The following is a 17,514-nucleotide window of genomic DNA, read 5'->3' on the forward strand; positions in this document are numbered from 1 at the left end:
TTTTCATAAAATACAACCAAAAGTACATTAATGTTAAATCTTACTTGTGAAAAGTAATCCCCCGATTCCTATTTTCAACAGTCCGCTCATTTGAGCAGGAAAACAAGCATCTTTGTTTTCTACCTGTCAACTGTCAGTTTAGGCTGCTCGCCGGCTCCTCATCACCACTTCAAGATGCAATTTGCTCGCGTCACAGCAACCAATACTGCGTCTACTTATAAGATGTCTATGGTTATAACATCATTTCAAACACAGCAATATGTTGCGTCCACTGCAGTTTGCTACCTTATTCATACTTTTTGTCAAGTGATTTTTTTAAGCAGGGTTGCATGAGGTACCTATACATAACGTTACGTTAGTCAATGTATCACACACAGTAACATAACGTTAGACGGCGGTCAGCAGCACCGCATATTTTAGCCACCTACAAAAAGACAAACATAGCCAAATAAAGGTCAGTTAAAATGTATACTATATTAAGAATATGTGTACATATTGCATAGGGCCCTGACATCTAAAAAGTACAACTCTGTTCATTGTTATGTTCATGTATTTGTTATGTTTTTCATGTGTACGCACACATAAACACACATACAGTATGAGATGAGATCAATGAGATAAGGTAAGAACAGAATAGAAACTGCTGTGGAACTAGTTACAATGCAATATGCCATGGAAATACAATGTTAACACTTTTGTACAAATAAGTACAGTTGCACTTGTTTTTGCAAATGTGTTCATTCTGTAAAGGAATGAGTTAAATGTTTAAAATTGTTTAAACTATTAAAATGACTGGTTAATAGTGCTATTATGAATTGCAATGTCAGTACTATTTTTTTTCCTGCTATTTCAAATGCACTTGTTTTAATAAATAAATACAGCGGTTTAAAAGCATACACAATCTGTGTAAAAATATTAGTCTGTGGTTAAAAGGACTTGAAAGGACTCGAAACTCAAAATGCAGGACTTGTGACTTGACTTGAGACTTTCCAGTCTTGACTTTGGACTTGACTCGGGACTTGCCTGTCTTGACTCGGGACTTGACTCGAGACTTGAGGGCAAAGACTTGAGACTTACTTGTGACTTGCAAAGCAATGACTTGGTCCCACCTCTGCTATTCAGGTCTTTTTTCCACACAAAAGGCGCACCGGAGGCGCATTAAAGGGGTGATATTATGATTTTTTTTTTGTAAATTTAAAACATTACCTTGTGGTCTACATAACATGTAATGGTGGTTCTTTGGTCAAAATGTTGCATAGAGGATGTTTTACAGATCATCTTCAAGTCGTCTTCAAGTCTTATTTACGTGGCTCAACTTCGTCAAAAGATGGAGGTAACTGTTTGAATGACTTTCAGACTTGACTTTAAATCAACAACGGAGCAGCATCTTTTCGACCGTGGCTCACTAGTGCAACAACGCCGGAAATGTGTCCCGTGAAAAACCGTCCAACCGGAAGTCTCTAATAATTAAAGTTCCGTGGGTGATTACCATGAATTAATTAACGTGGACCCCGACTTAAACAAGTTGAAAAACTTATTCGGGTCAATTGTACGGAATATGTACTGTACTGAGCAATCTACTAATAAAAGTTTCAATCAATCAATGAATAATGTAAACTCACTACATTGGTAGTTTTTAGGGCTTCCATAGTGAGATATAAGTTAGAACTTTACACTACTTTATATTACAAATGGCAACAGCGGAGAATGAATGTCCCATAACAAGAAGATAGAGAAAAAGAAGACTACAGTGGCGGACATGCGCACATTTTCAGGACTTATGCAGATCTCAAATACACATCAGCAGGTACCAGAAGGTAAGAAAAGTTGGTTTTTGGTTTCACAATATTATGCAAACAAAAAGATAATATGTTTGCTAATGGGTGCCATTTTGCGGTCCTTATACACACACCATAATAATACTTGTATCTCTGACTACGGTAGCCGTAATGGGCCGACAATCCATCAAGCGGTGCGGCTTCAAAGTCATTCTGAAACATTTTGACAGATTTTTGAGTGCCGTGTGTAATGTTCTTTATTTTCAATGGGTCATTTAAAGTTTTGGTGTTGTTTACTGGCGTCATATTGCAGTCTACACGTATCTCTTATGTGCGACTGCCATCTACTCGTCACACTTGTCATTACACCATGTACCAAATAAAATTGCTTCAAGGTCGGTAAGCACATTCAGAATTATTCCGTACATTAGGCGCACCATGAATTGATTAACGTGGACCCCGACTTAAACAAGTTGAAAAACTTATTCGGGTGTTACCATTTAGTGGACAATTGTACAAAATATGTACTGTACTGTGCAATCTACTAATAAAAGTTTCAATCAATCAATCAAAAACTGGGTTATAAGGCGCTCTGTCGATTTTTGAGAAAATGAAAGGATTTTAAGTGCGCCTTATAGTCCGAAACATACAATAGCTTAGTCGACTTATAGTTCAATACATTTCAGCTAAAATAACAGAATATTTAGTCGACTAAAATATATGTGACATGAGATAAGGCCTCTTTAAAGTTTTCTTGAAAGCAATTTATATAGTCTATTTGCAAAGTATTTGTTATACCACAACAGTAACATGGTCTTATGGTCAGGAATGAAGCAATTTGTCTTTTTTTGCTCAATAAATATCTTTCAGGCATTTAAAAAAAAAATAATTATTTCTTCAAAAGTGAAAAAGCTCCTCTCACACACAGGCATACAGATATTACGATGTGGAACTTGTTACAATGCAATGAAATCATACAGTACTCCCTATCTCACAAAGTATCTGACTAACTTCTTCGTAACTCACTACCGGCTGCTGTCTCATACGCGGTTAACAAGCTGTGAATGGATATATTCCAAAGTTGTACCGCCCAATTGTGTCGCATCTTTTGTCCCGTCCATCCTATAGCTACTTGTTCTAGCAGTAGCTCCTCTACATCATAAAATTCCAAACCCTTTATCGGTCTTCTTCGATTCTTCCGCTTGTCCAGGAAGTTTTGGTTTCTTGTTGTTGATGTAGCCTTGGTCAGCTTGGCTGGTGAGCAGCTTGCAGCACTCGAAACTAGTTATTTTAACTAATTTGTACATCAAGTTGGAAAGAGTTGAAGCTGAAAGTGTCAGCAAGACATCCTGTTCTTGATGTCTAAGCAGCAAAATAGTCCAAAATCTAATACGAGCAGTGTTGCCAAGTCTGCTTATAATAAGCAACTTTGGGCTTGTTTTTTTTACTATAGTTGTTTGCACATTTCGTGACTAACAGTTTGTTTTTTTGTTATCAGCATGCAGGTTGCTTATTTGGGTTTGCGCTTCTGTCCCCAAACAATGACTGCGGCAGTAGTTACTTGGTCTTTTTCTACACAATGTTTTCTGGCTATCACGCCCCCGGTCGACTCGGTCAAACATGAACAAAACACACACATACATGCATACATACCGTATTTTTCGGAGTGTAAGTCGCACCGGAGTATAAGTCGCACCGGCCGAAAATGCATAATAAAGAAGGAAAAAAACATATATAAGTCGCACTGGAGTATAAGTCGCATTTTTTGGGGAAATTTATTTGATAAAACTCAACACCAAGAATAGACATTTGAAAGGCAATTTAAAATAAATAAAGAATAGTGAACAACAGGCTGAATAAGTGTACGTTACATGACGCATAAATAACCAATTGAGAACGTGCCTGGTATGTTAACGTAACATATTATGGTAAGTCATTGAAATAATTATACCATATAGAACATGCTATACGTTTACCAAACAATCTGTCACTCCTAATCGCTAAATCCCATGAAATCTTATACGTCTAGTCTCTTACGTGAATGAGCTAAATAATATTATTTGATATTTTACGGTAATGTGTTAATTTCACACATAAGTCGCTCCTGAGTATAAGTCGCACCCCCGGCCAAACTATGAAAAAAACTGCGACTTACAGTCCGAAAAATACGGTACATATATATATATATATATATATATATATATATATATATATATATATATATATATATATATATATATATATATATATATATATATATATATATATATGTATATATATGTATATATATATATATATATATATATATATATATATATATATATATATATATATATATATATATATATATATATATATATATATATATATATATATACAGAAAAGGCCAAAGGTTTGGACATACCTCATTTCAATGAGTTTTCTTTATTTTCATGACTATTTAGACTGTAGATTGTCACTGAAGGCATCAAAACTATGACACCTGTGAAGTGAAAACCCTTTCAAGTGACTACCTCTTGAAGCTCATCGAGAGAATGCCAAGAGTGAGCAAAAGAGCAATCAGAGCAAAGGGTGGCTATTTTGAAGAAAGTAAAATATAAAACATGTTTTCAGTTCATATGGGACATTTAAAGTTTCACCTTTTTTTGTTAAGTACATAACTCCACATGTGTTCATTCATAGTTTTGATACCTTCAGTGACAATCTACAATGTAAATAGTCATGAAAATAAAGAAAACGCATTGAATGAGGAGAAGGTGTGTCCAAACTTTTGGCCTGTACTATACATACATACATACATATATACATATATACATACACATTTCACATTGGGAGAAATAGGGAGGAGTGGATCAGACCTGCAAGTGGATCAAGACTCCCCAAGTCATCCAGCAATGTTGAGAATTAATCAGAGTCAGGTTACACGGCCGACTTTCTGTATGTGGACACTAAAAATCAATGTTCCCTTAAGAGGCCAGGCACACTGTCTTTGGGTGGGATTACAACCAAAGCAAAGATATGTGGTCAGTGCAAGCAGAGCCTCCTCATGATAATAAAACAAAATAAAAACAATGGTTGCCTGTGCATGCAAATGTGCTGCATCTGACAAACACATTTTTTTCCTTGGTTGCAGATCGCTGGAACCCTGCAGATTTGAAAATTGCAGCAATCTGCATGTTCATTGCTTGTCGTGGAAGTTGAGGGATTTGAGCAAAAAAGTAGAAAAAAAAATGAATCCATAATGTTTTTATACACTCTTAACTCCCTGATTACTTTTTTTGTCCTTTAACTACTCTGTTATTGAATTTGGGTTACAAGTTAAAGAAAATAAGTGCTTTTAAAACAAAGTAACTTCCTGGAAAAGGATGGGCACGTGTACTTCAGATCCAAATAAATGTAAGGCCACACATTGTTTTCAGTTTTATGGGACAGCGCGCGTTTCCCACCTAGGCCTTCAGTGATGTCCGCCTTCAATGATTACCTCTCAAAATGCCATAATTGATGTCACCCCATGACCATTGCTGGAGAAATACTATACAGAAACACATTTACGCCCTACTGGACATTGAATCTGTTGCGTAGACAGCCCTTCCTCCCAGGGATTTTAAGCTGCTGTCCACTCCCAAGTTCTTTTAATGGCAAATAAGATGGAGTTTAAATTGATCACCAAAAGCAGTAGTTGGTATTTTGTGGTTTATTCTCAAAGCTTTGACAATAATGAGACCAGCCTTGCATAATCTATCCCGATGCGTGGCTCTCACCGGTCTGCTCTTGCTTCCCCTCCCCGTACTGTCCTACCTCCTTGTTTTGTCTACCCTTTGCATTCCAAAAGCTTCAAGGCCTACGCACAAACTTTTACTAAGCAGACTGAATTGGAAAAACACTAGCTGTTTTGTAATATGACTATGGAAGTAAAAAAGTAACACTTAAATATGGATATATGGAAAAGATCTGGTTCCATCAATTCACATCAACAGTGTACAAAACGGGTTATTTTCTGGCGCGTTACAAAAATCAATAAACCCACATTAGCAATTAAAACATTATGTGGTACTGTCAAAATTAAAATTGCAAAAAACATATTAAACGTGAAAAAATTAAATATTTGAGCTCACAATTTGCAGCACCTATTTGACACCGTATAAGCCAGTGGTACCCCTCGTCGTCGGTTTATTCGAGTGGAAATGGCGGGCATTTCCCCATTTCATCGCCAGAACAGCTGAGCTAGCTTCCGGGGTTGGCCAACATCGTCTCACAAGATGTAGCTTCTCTTTAAATATCCTTGCAAATATATATCTGCCACCTAATCAACATTTTGTTCTCCTTCTTTGTGGGTCAACACTTCCTGCTTCCTGCTAAATTAATTGCCACTTGTGATTGGATACTCACTTTGGAATGACAAGTGAATATCCAATCACAGTCTCATTTGTCATGATCCGTGGTCCGGATCATGTTTTTGTGTTTTCTGTTAGTTTTGGACTCCTTTTGTTATTGCTTGTGCACCTGTGAGTTTGTTTCGTCACCACGGTTACTTGATTTTCACCTGCCTTGTACGCGCACCTGTTACTCATCAGAGACTCTATTTAAGCCTACCTTTGTTGATCACCCGTTCTGCCTTCATTGTGTCATAGCCCATGCTACGTCTTTACTCCATGTGTTTTAGGCACGCTTGCCTTTTTTGTTATTTGCCTGTAGTTTGGTAGTTGGGTGATTTATGTATAATAAACTTAATTCTACCTTCACGCTGTCGTCCGGAGCCGTCTGTCTTACATCCTGGGAGAACAACCGCGCAGCAAGCTGCGACCCCCCCTTCGTGACATCATTAACATCAGGCTACCAAATAGGCTACTGTCAACAACTTGTGATCTGATTGGCTATCGCAACTGTCTATCAACTCTGTGTTCTCAAATTAATCCGCTAACGGTCCAGGTGAGTATCCAAACACAGGATGCGTAAATGTCACGTTCAACGTGAGGCCATCTAGAAGGCCTTACTGACAACAACTCGTGATCTGATTGGCTATCGCAACTGTCTATCAACTGTATTTGCCCGTTCACTTACAGTGCACAGACGCCCGCATTGTTGATTCTGAAGGACCCAGGCAGAATTGGTACAGCATGGCAACATAAACTAGCTGAATTCTGATTGGATACAAACTAAAACTAAAAACAGCATTGGAAGGAGCATAATATGACATGAAGAGAATATGAATACTTTTAGATATTTAGGGAAAGTCAATTAAAAAATAATTGTATCTTTAATCTGATTTCTGGTTATGTTAGGCCAGCAGAGAAGGCCTTGCTGGTCCTGACGGCACACCAGTGGCAGCTGATTCGACATAAAAGTCGAGTCTAACTTAAATTAAAGTAGATAAACTAGAAGAAAGGAAAAGAGATTACATTTGTAAATATACATTTATCAGAAACACAGCTATGTTTCTTCCTGCTCCCAACTGGACATGTTGAATTAGACGTGCATAACAGAGGCCAGCCAGTGTGGCTGTGCTAGAGTACGTTGGTACAACTCACTTCCTGAGACTTTAAGACTTCACGCCAGACTCAATGATGTTGCACTGACATAGGTTCAAAACTGGGACCGGACGCATGTAGTCTGGTGGCGCGTGTTCCACATAAACCAAACCAGAATAACGTGAAGGCTAACGGACACAAGACACACCAGTAAAACAATTGTTTTCACTTTCCCTCTGTGTGTGTGCGGCAGACACGCACTAACTGGCACTGCTGTCCCACTAAATGTAAAGTGACAGCAGCTACAGTAAAATGCTGAATGATTCATGAAGATGCCTTTAAAGCTCAGCGCAATTAGAGGAAAAGATGTGTTTTGTTTCCTCCACATTGTCCATCCCGTCTCGGCCAGATAATTCTCTGCTGGGACCAGTGAGCACGGGTTTCAAACCCGCTCTCAGAGAGCCGTTTTTACCAGTAAATATTTATGAATAGAAATGTATAATAGCCTTGTTTCACAATTTGAATAGGCAACTGATTTTGATTATTTTATGTTTTACTAACAGATTGATGGATAACTTGCCTTATTCAAGGTGACAAGCACATATTTAAATATTTATTTTTGATGACCAAAGAAAATTAGAAAAAAAATGCTTGGAACATCATGTTACATGATCAGATAATATTAAAGTGTAAAAGTTATGTAATTGCATGCATTTTCATTCAGAATTTAAAGAACAAACACATTTAGCCAGAAAGTACCGTATTATTATATATAGTACTATATGGTAAATGAGATATACTTGTATAGCGCTTTTCTACCTTCAAGGTACTCAAAGCACTTTGACACTATTTCCACATTCACCCATTCACACACTGATGGCAGGAGCTGGCATGCAAGGCACTAACCACGACCCATCAGGAGCAAGGATGAAGTGTCTTGCTCAAGGACACAATGGACGTGACGAGGTTGGTAGAAGGTGGGGATTGAACTCATTCTATTTTTTATTTTCCTATTTTAATGATGTTGGATCTGTGTTGTTGTTGTTGTTGGGGACGTGTTGTAAATTAGCTTTGGCTACAAACACTATGATGCATACATCGGATAACTGTTTCAGATGTCTATGTTTTTGTATCTGTCCCTATTTCAAATAAACCTCTATAATAATAATAATAATAATAACCAGTAACCCTCAGGTTGCTGGCACGGCCACTCTCCCAACCGCGCCACGCCGTCCCCATATATGCTATAAATGATGTGGTGGGCCAAATAAAAGGATGTTGCGGCCCATGTTTAATGATGTGTTAGAGCAGTGTTTTTCAACCTTTTTTGAGCCAAGGCACATTTTTTGCGTTGAAAAAATCCGGAGGCACACCACCAGCAGAAATCAATAAAAAAACGAAACTTAGTGGACAATAAAAAGTCGTTGTCGCAATTGTTGGATACGACTTTAAACCATAACCAACCATGTATCCCTATAGCTCTTGTCTCAAAGTAGGTGTACTGTCACGACCTGTCACATCACCCCCTGACTTATTTGGTGTTTTCCTATGTGTAGTGTTTTAGTTCTTGTCTTGCGCTCCTATTTTGGTGGCTTTTTCTCTTTTTTTGGTATTTTCCTGTAGCAGTTTCATGTCTTCCTTTGAGCGATATTTCCCGCATGTACTTTGTTTTAGCAATCAAGAATATTTCAGTCGTTTTTATCCTTCTTTGTGGGGACATCGTTGATTGTCATGTCATGTTCAGATGTACATTGTGGACGCCGTCTTTGCTCCGCAGTAAGTCTTTGCTGTTGTCCAGCATTCTGTTTTTGTTTACTTTGTAGCCAGTTCAGTTTTAGTTTTGTTCTGCATAGATTTCCCTAAGCTACAATGCCTTTTCTTAGGGGCACTCACCTTTTGTTTATTTTTGGTTTAAGCATTAGACACATTTTTACCTGCACACTGCCTCCTGCTGTTTCCGACATCTACAAAGCAATTAGCTACCGGCTGCCACCTACTGATATGGAAGAGTATTACACGGTTACTCTGCAGAGCTCTAGACAGTACCGACACTCAACAACAACACATAATTTGCAGACTATAATTACTGGTTTGCAAAATATATTTTTAACCCAAATAGGTGAATTTAGATCATCTCTCACGGCACAACAGACTGTATCTCACGGCACACTAGTGTGCCGCGGCACGTTGAAAAACACTGTGTTAGAGAGCCAGAGACGGTTCAAAAAGGCGACATTCATTTATAGTTAGTGCATGCTGTATGATGTCCTCCTCTTGATGAAATAGCAACCTCAGAATTATTTAAAATAGCGCTGTTGCAAACTTTTTGAGTAAAATGTCGGCAGACTACGGTGCGCTTTCTCGCCACGTTGCTGACGTCACTTCGCACGTCGCGTAATGACGCCATTACCACCCGGAAGAACGGTTAAGAGAACCACTCGATGAAATGTCAAGCGATTCCAAGGAATTGATACACTGGGAACCGGTTCCGAACAAGAACCGGTTTTCGATTCCCGTCCGCAAATCTGAACGAAATAACCAAAAAAAATTGCAGTTGTCCTTTGAATATCTTTTCTTTGGCTTATGGCACTTTTTAAGTTGCTGATGTTAGTTTTACTTAATTGTGTTTTATTTGATTTAGCTTAGTTTTTTAATTGATTAAATTGTATCTGTTTTTATTGTGGTTTATTTTGATTATTCTTTTTATCCACATTTTTATGTCTCAATTGTACTTTATTTAAGGGGTTTTTGGGGGGTGTTTTTTGTTCCCTTTGCCTTTATTATTTTTTTAAACACATTGGTCCACTGTGGGTTTTTTTAAAGTAAGGGTTGAACTGCATTTAGTGAAAAATATCGTATGATAGTTCCGGGTGTTAGTTAATAATGTAGATAGACAACCATATGAGGCAGGTGCTTGGTTTCAATCTTATTTCAAGCAAAGACCTTGCCAACTGTCCAAACTTGGAATTCTACAAGGTTCTGTTTTGGGCCCCTTACTTTTAGTTTATACTGTATGTTAAATCATTTTGCAATAATCTGTAAATACATAAAAAAAAACCTGATCATATAGCAGGGAAATGGTGTCAAAAGAAATGTGCGGTGTGTAACAATGGCTTTAAAATAATCATTCGACTTTGAAATACTTTTCCACGATGAAGAAAGCGGATAAAAACTTTGGAAATAAATCAGGTTAGACGAGTGGAAATTTTTCGGTGTTATTTTATATCCCTAATAACGTTTACTCGACATTTGAAGAAGTTGTGCAAAACTGTCAGAACCAATTTAAACTGCTTGCTCTTGATTAGCCAAATACGACCTTCAAGTTCATGCATGCCATGATATTTTCTCAGTTATCATATTGAAAAACAGTTTGCGTTCAAGCAAAGCAGACAACCCTTTCACCTGTAAGGTTCCATCTATCCATTTTCCACCGCTTGTAAGGTTATTTACCTAAACGAGGGATCAAAAACCTAGAAATTGGCACTACTGCCCAACCATTATGAAATATAATCTTTATATGAAACTAAGCAAGCAAAATGGTGGAATTGGAACTAGGGGTACAAAAAGCAATAACTGTACAATAGCAAAAGCATCGAGACGGCAATAAGTATCAGACTTTAGAACAATAAAATCAGATCAATGACAGAGTTAATGGTTTTTAACACACGAGAGCAAATTTAGTTTATGGTGATAGATCCGTTAACAGTTCAGAAATGTCATAAATTAACTACACTGGAAAACAATGATATGTCACTAACTATTATTTTAAGTAAAACTTTGACATGAATAAAAAAAAACCACAAGTAATGTAAACAACAAATGTTCAGTCGAATAAATAAGTGCTGTTGTTGTCCAACATGGGACCAACAAAAATAAATACAAGAGATACCTCACATCTAATACTAGAGGTTTCCCGATATAACCTTTTCTCTTCCGATACGATACCAATAATTGAGCCTTCAATGCTGGCTGGTACCAATATCAATTCGATACAATATTAGCAAAAATTATAGAACATACTTTTATCATTTTGTAGTGTGGAACGTCAGAAAAGGTTTGATCAAGTGAAATTACTCAAAGAACAATGGAAGATATGAAAAACACTTTGTGCTTTTTAAGTAGAGTGTTACATAATGTTTGGCAACACCTAGTGGTCATATTAATTTATTAAAGGCCTACTGAAAGCCACTACTACCGACCACGCAGTCTGATAGTTTATACATCAATGACGAAATCTTAACATTGCAACACATGCCAATACGGCCGGGTTAGATAACTAAAGTGCAGTTTAAAATTTCGCGCAAAATATCCTGCTGAAAACGTCTCGGTATGATGATGTCTGCGCGTGACGTCACGGATTGTAGAGGACATTTTGGGACAGCATTGTGGCCAGCTATTAAGTCGTCTGTTTTCATCGCAAAATTCCACAGTATTCTGGACATCTGTGTTGGTGAATCTTTTGCAATTTGTTCAATGAACAATGGAGACAGCAAAGAAGAAAGCTGTAGGTGGGAAGCGGTATATTAGCGGCCGGCTGCAGCAACACAAACACGTAGCCGGTGTTTCATTGTTTACATTCCCGAAAGATGACAGTCAAGCTTTACCATTGGCCTGTGGAGAACTGGGACAACAGAGACTCTTACCAGGAGGACTTTGAGTTGGATTCGCGGACGCGCTACCGTGAGTACGCAGCTGCGGCTTCCAAACTTTTGATCGCTTGCCCGTACGTGCGTGCCGCTATGTGCATGTCACGTACGTAACTTTGGGGACTTTGGGGAAATATATGTGCTGTATGAACTTTGGGGAGGTGAACGATACTTTGGGCTGTGTTGTGCGGGTGTTTGAGTTGTATTGGCAGGTTATATGGACGGGAGGGGGGAGGTGTTTGTTATGCAGGATTAATTTGTGGCATATTAAATATAAGCCTGGTTGTGTTGTGGCTAATAGAGTATATACATGTCTTGTGTTTATTTACTGTTTTAGTCATTCCCAGCTTAATATCAGGTCCCACCCGCCTCTCACAGCATCTTCCCTATCTGAATCGCTTCCACTGCCCTCTAGTCCTTCACTCTCACTACCTCATCCACAAATCTTTCATCCTCGCTCAAATTAATGGGAAAATCAACGCTTTCTCGTTCCGAATCGCTCTCGCTGCTGGTGGCCATGATTGTAAACAATGTGCAGATGTGAGGAGCTCCACAACCGGTGACGTCACGCGCATATTGTCTGCTACTTCCGGTACAGGCAAGGCTTTTTTTATCAGCGACCAAAAGTTGCGAACTTTATCGTCGATGTTCTCTACTAAATCCTTTCAGCAAAAATATGGCAATATCGCAAAATGATCAAGTATGACACATAGAATGGACCTGCTATCCCCGTTTAAATAAGAAAATCGCATTTCAGTAGGCCTTTAAGTGAGCTCATGACGCAGTAAGTTGAATGGTGCGGACACGTTTGTTACTGAATACTCTCTAATACGCTTCTGCCTTGCAGACTTTGTATGTGTAAGTAATATGCAACTATAATTATTTGGTACTAGTTTATATTGACAAGTTGTTTTAGACTGCACTATTGTTTGATTAAGGACCTTTATCACATATCTCTGGCTTGTGTGCTATTGTGTGCTCAGCTGTTGTGTAACTGCTATCTCCTAGTAGTCCACCGTGTTTACCTTTTGTAAATGACTTGACTAAAAGAAAGAAAATACCAACCTTGTGAGCTTAATGGAGGACATTTAGATGTTAACTGACTGTCTAGCTTTGCACGAGTACACACTCTGCAGGACTGCTTGAGACTGAAATTTTAGATGCAAGTTATATCATCTGAGTCTCCGTTTTGGGGTTGTTGTTTTTTTTGCTGATATCAAACTGATATCAACATTTGACAGAGACACTTCTACATAATACACAATCTTAGTACCATACTGACAACTCAGTGTGCGGTCTTTTTACTGCACTCAATAACATACCATGAATTGATTAACGTGGACCCCGACTTAAACAAGATGAAAAACATATTCGGGTGTTACCATTTAGTGGTCAATTGTACATAATATGTACTGTACTGTGCAATCTACTAATAAAAGTTTCAGTCAATCAAAAAACCTAGAAAAGATGAAAAAAACATTACTTGGGGACACTGATAAAGTTGGAAAATCCAACAAACGGACAAGTGAATTTCCCAGGATTAAAATGGCTTGGTAGACTGACTTGGTAGACTGTATTCTTTGTTCAATGCAAGACACAAAGAAAAAACCAACAATTACGAGAGAGCACAGGCCAGTGTCGGCTATCCACGACACCTTCTTGATGTAATTAGATGTCATTTTTAGTGATTAATCACATGATTTAAACTTTATATTTTTCGTAACCCTAATTTTAATACACTATTATTTTGTTATTTCAGTGTTGCGTTTGCATGTGTTAACTTCTGTTATGTTCTAATGCTGCATGCTTTTTGTGTAATGTTTTACCCCTGTTCTTCAACCTTTAATACAAGTCTATTTTTAAATAATGTTTGATGAATTTGTCTCTGTTCAATAAATATAAACATATTTTATTCTAATAAAGTGGCTTGACAGAAAAAAAAAGTGCTTTAATTATTCAGTGACTAACAGTCCATGTAGCCATCGTGACAAAAGTCAATGAGACATGTGAGGAATGAAATGGAGCTAATGTGAGGCTGCTGTCATGTCAGTTGGAGGTTTTAGGAGTAAGACCATCACCCAAACACTCCCCTCTGCGTCTCTTGGGGGTTCTTTCCCGACGGTTTGATGAGCTGCATGGATGCACAGCAGACAGCGGAGGGCCATTAGCTCACAGGACAACCCCCTCAGGCATCAACCATATGCAGACCCCCTCCCAGTCGAGCCCTCCTCCTTTCCCCTGCCGGCTACATTCTGGAACATAAGATGCCCTTTCTGGAATTATCAATAATAATATCATGTATCATGTAATGAACATCATTTTAATGCGGTCAGGTTATGATGTACTAAATATTCCCAACTATCTTTCCAACTTCTTCGATTACTGTAACGTATTATTTTCGGGTCTCCCTATGTCTAGCATTAAAAGATTACAGTTGGTACAAAATGCGGCTGCTAGACTTTTGACAAGAACAAGAAAGTTTGATCATATTACGCCTATACTGGCTCACTTACACTGGCTTCCTGTGCACTTAAGATGTGACTTTAAGGTTTTACTACTTACATATAAAATACTACACGGTCTAGCTCCATCCTATCTTGCCGATTGTATTGTACCATACGTCCCGGCAAGAAACCTGCGTTCAAAGAACTCCGGCTTATTAGTGATTCCCAGAGCCCAAAAAAAGTCTGCGGGCTACAGAGCATTTTCTATTCGGGCTCCAGTACTATGGAATGCCCTACCGGTAAAAGTTAGAGATGCTACCTCAGTAGAAGCATTTAAGTCACATATTAAAACTCATTTGTATACTCTAGCCTTTAAATAGACCCTCCTTTTTAGACCAGTTGATCTGCCGTTTCTTTTCTTTTCTCCTCTGCCCCCTCGCCGGGTTATTCCGGTTCCGGTGACCATGGATGAAGTGCTGGCTGTCCAGAGTCGGGACCCGGGGTGGACTGCTCGCCTGTGCATCGGTTGGGGACATCTCTGCGCTGCTGACCCGTCTCCGCTCGGGATGGTCTCCTGCTGGCCCCACTATGGACTGGACTGTCACTATTATGTTAGATCCACTAAGGACTGTACTTTCACAATATTGTCAGACCCACTCAACATCCATTGCTTTCGGTCTCCCCAAGAGAGGGGGAGTTACCCACATATGCGGTCCTCTCCAAGGTTTCTCATAGTCATTCACATCGACGTCCCTTATGTGGGCTCTGTACCGAGGATGTCGTTGTGGCTTGTGCAGCCCTTTGAGACTTTTGTGATTTAGGGCTATATAAATAAGCATTGATAGATTGATTATACGAATTAAAAAATAGTCAGTTCCAAAGTCAAACTTCATCCAAAAAAGCATTATCATTCCTGACTACTTCTCACCATCTTAATCCATCTATTCAGATGGATGGATAGGATAGATGGGTACGTTTTAAGACAGGGGTTGGCAACCCACAATGTTGAAAGAGCCATATTGGACCAAAAAATAAAAATAAAATCTGTCTGGAGCCGCAAAAAATTTAAAGCTTTTTATAAGTGATGTAATGAAGGCAACACATGAGGGTGAATGCCCAATAACAAGAAGATAGTGAAAAAGAAGAAGCATCGGCACATACTACAGTGCCGTCCTCCAAACCCAGACTGGTCCATCAGATTGCCAGATGGAAAAGCGTGATTCATCACTCCAGAGAAGGTATCTCCACTGCTCTAGAGTCCAGTGGCGACGTGCTTTACACCACTGCATCCCACGCTTTGCGTTGGACTTGGTGATGTATGGTTTAGATGCAGCTGTTCGGCCATGGAAACTCATTCCGTGAAGCTCTCTGCGTACTGTACGTGGGCTAATTGGAAGGTCACATGAAGTTTGGAGCTCTGTAGCAACTGACTGTGCAGAAAGTCGGCGACCTCTTTGCATTATGCGCTTCAGCATCCGCTGACCCCTCTCTGTCGGTTTATGTGGCCTACCACTTCGTGGCTGAGTTGCTGTTGTTCTCAAACTCTTCCATTTTCTTATAATAAAGCAGACAGTTGACTTTGGAATATTGAGGAGCGAGGAAATTTCACGACTGGATTTGTTGCACAGGTGGCATCTTATGACAGTTCCACGCTGCAAATCACTGAGCGCGGCCTTTTCTTTCACAAATGTTTGTACAAACAGTCTTCATGCCTAAGTGTCACAGGGTGACAGGTTGATAGTGTGCGTGTGGGTGTGTCTGCATGCCCGCGCACCTGCGGCACCGATAGCCTGATGCCTCGCACCTGTGTGGTTGAGCGGCGCTTGGGGGAGGGCTGTGGGTGCTTCACTCTTTTTTTATGCAGGATCAGCAAGCGGAAAGAGGCCAGCGTGGAGCAGTTCAGCTGACACAGACAAGGGCAGGAACGCCAGGAGGGACCGAGCGCAACCCGAAAGTCGTCACGGCTGGGAACGAGTCGGTCTGAGAACACTTAACGCGGCTGAGGAGCGACAGGATTTGCTGCTGCGCAGAAGGTGGACGCCATCGGCACGCCAGGCCGACCAAGAAAGCGCACAGTGCGAGAGAGGGAAGCTGCGGGAGACAGTGGAAGGGAGGGGACGCGTTCCACCCTTCCTCCAGCCAAGTACCCTTTCTATCCCTCTCTTAGCCAAGGAATTTTACAGCAACAATTGCATGCACAGGCTCAATAGTTTGGATGGGTATTTTAACTTTTGATTACATTATTTGTTTTGACCCACCCTGTGTTGGCTTTTTGTTATTTGATTGTATTATTAGTTATTCTTTCCCCACTAAAACTAAGTGTTGTCCTGCAAGCCTAAACAGCTGAAGACTGATGGACTAAATGTCTTGACGTTTACCTCGTGTTCTCCTTTCTCTTTTTAAAGTGACTGCCAGTGGTATTGCGGCCTGCTGCCCAAGAGCTCAACACGTCTCTCATCCAGGAGTAAAACACATTGGGCTCTTTTATATGGACTCTTAAAATATATTTTTAATAGTTTCCTATGTGGTAATAAAATATTTTTAGCAGAAACTCCCCTCTGGTCTGTGGTAGTCCCTCCCCTCAGAAAATGGTCTTGCACCCTGTTTCAGTCACTCCACTCGGTGACGTACACTACTGTTCAAAAGTTTGGGGTCACCCAAACAATTTTGTGGAATAGCCTTCATTTCTAAGAACAAGAATAGACTGTCGAGTTTCAGATGAAAGTTCTCTTTTTCTGGCCATTTTAAGCGTTTAATTGACCCCACAAATGTGATGCTCCAGAAACTCAATCTGCTCAAAGGAAGGTCAGTTTTGTAGCTTCTGTAACGAGCTAAACTGTTTTCAGATGTGTGAACATGATTGCACAAGGGTTTTCTAATCATCAATTAGCCTTCTGAGCCAATGAGCAAACACATTGTACCATTAGAACACTGGAGTGATAGTTTGCTGGAAATGGGCCTCTATACACCTATGCAGATATTGCACCAAAAACCAGACATTTGCAGCTAGAATAGTCATTTACCACATTACTAATGTATAGAGTGTATTTCTTTAAAGTTAAGACTAGTTTAAAGTTATCTTCATTGAAAAGTACAATGCTTTTCCTTCAAAAATAAGGACATTTCAATGTGACCCCAAACTTTTGAACGGTAGTGTAAGTGCTTGATTTTATACACC

The sequence above is a fragment of the Entelurus aequoreus genome, linkage group LG26 (assembly GCF_033978785.1).
Source record: "Entelurus aequoreus isolate RoL-2023_Sb linkage group LG26, RoL_Eaeq_v1.1, whole genome shotgun sequence".
Taxonomy (NCBI): Eukaryota; Metazoa; Chordata; class Actinopteri; order Syngnathiformes; family Syngnathidae; genus Entelurus; species Entelurus aequoreus.